The sequence below is a fragment of the Olea europaea genome, chromosome 2, assembly GCF_002742605.1.
Source record: "Olea europaea var. sylvestris chromosome 2, O_europaea_v1, whole genome shotgun sequence".
NCBI classification, from domain to species: domain Eukaryota; kingdom Viridiplantae; phylum Streptophyta; class Magnoliopsida; order Lamiales; family Oleaceae; genus Olea; species Olea europaea.
In genome coordinates, this window is record NC_036238.1 from 16,459,087 (window position 1) to 16,460,878 (window position 1,792).

A 1,792-nucleotide genomic window follows, 5' to 3' on the forward strand; every position below is an offset into this window, starting at 1 on the left:
CATCTAGCAATGTGTTAGGGCAATACGTGTGACGGAAAATGTCACGTGGTATGACAAAACCAAATTCGTTCGTTTACCGTGAACTATAATCCCTTCATCAATATGATCCGATCAATTACAAGATATGAAATTGTGTCAATCTCGATCATCGATCATATCTTTCACTCTACTATTAAGTCAATATAAGTCGAAAACTCCTTTTCGACTTATGAGTACACCTTGGCCAAGGATTTCATCATCGACTTAATTGAATGAAACGCAGATCATAATCTCCTACTATCTAAGAATGACGAATCCTTTATTGATCAATCACAACCTTCATACGATTCTTGACGTACCCGGACGATGTCCTATTAGCGGCCCTTTTCAGAGCAACATCCAACACCGCCAAAGTATGACTGTCCTCATATAAGGTAGCATGACGACCTCAAGTCAAAGGACCAATTCCACTACCGAACGTTAGAGATTAACCACTAACACTCAGATAGTTATCCATGTGGAATCTCTCGACGGGTCTCCAATATTTTGTTTTATAACAAAACATCCACATGTTCATTTAAGTATCACCACACTTTAACTTGTGAGATCAGCTACTTACTTTACAAGTAAGAAATGCCACACGTGATGGTCTATCCGTAATAACGAGATATCCGTAATAACGATATCTGTATCTCGTTATTACTTACGACCACGGATGATTTAAAATTCAATCAGATGTAATTTGTATCTCACAATAACAACTCCTTGTGATTAACAAATTACAATTATTTGAATTTACGGACTCTATTATTTATTTAATTATCTATTAATTAAATAATAGATCTGCCATTTAATTATATTAATTATATATAAAAGTATTTATGTCCAAAATTGATTGGACCTAGGGCATAACACTTACAATGCCTACCATAGTAATGCATACAGATTTATAGTATATAGGTCTGAAATACCTGATATGAATGTTAATACAATTATTGAATCAAGGGATGCTACATTTTTCGAAAATACTTTCCTTATAACATGCAAGGTGAATCAAATTCACAAAAGAGATCTCGTGAAAACGAAGAGACTATAGATCAAGAATCTATAAATGAACAACCTAGACGATGCAAGAGGGCTAGGACGTCAACCTCCTTTGGGCCTGATTTTCTAACATATTTGTTAGAAAATGAATCTCAAAGTTTTAAGGAGGCTATGTCATCAACCGAAGCTTCATATTGGAAAGAAGTTGTTCATAGTGAAATTGAATTCATACTACAAAATCATACTTGGGAATTAGTAGACCTCCCTCCCGGTAATAAGCCTTTGGGATGTAAATGGATTTTCAAAAGGAAAATGAAAGCAGATGGATCAATTGACAAATATAAAGCAAGACTTGTCGCTAAAGAGTACAAGCAAAAAGAAGGTCTTGATTATTTCGATACCTATTCTCCTCTGACAAGAATCACATCCATACGTATGCTTATTGCAATAGCAGCATTGAATGGTTTGGATATATATCAAATGGATGTTAAAACGACATTTTTGAATGAGGAATTGGATGAAGAAATTTATACGGAGCAACCTGAAGGATTTGTGGCCTCAAGACAAGAAAAGAAAGTATGTCGACTTATTAAATCATTATATGGATTAAAGGAAGCTCCTAAGAAATGGCATGAAAAATTTGACATGGTTATGATGTCAAATGATTTCAAAATTAACGAGTGTGACAAATGTGTTTATGTCAGGAACACTCCAAATGGATATGTCATGGTATGTTTATATGTAGATAACATGTTGATTGTGGGTAACA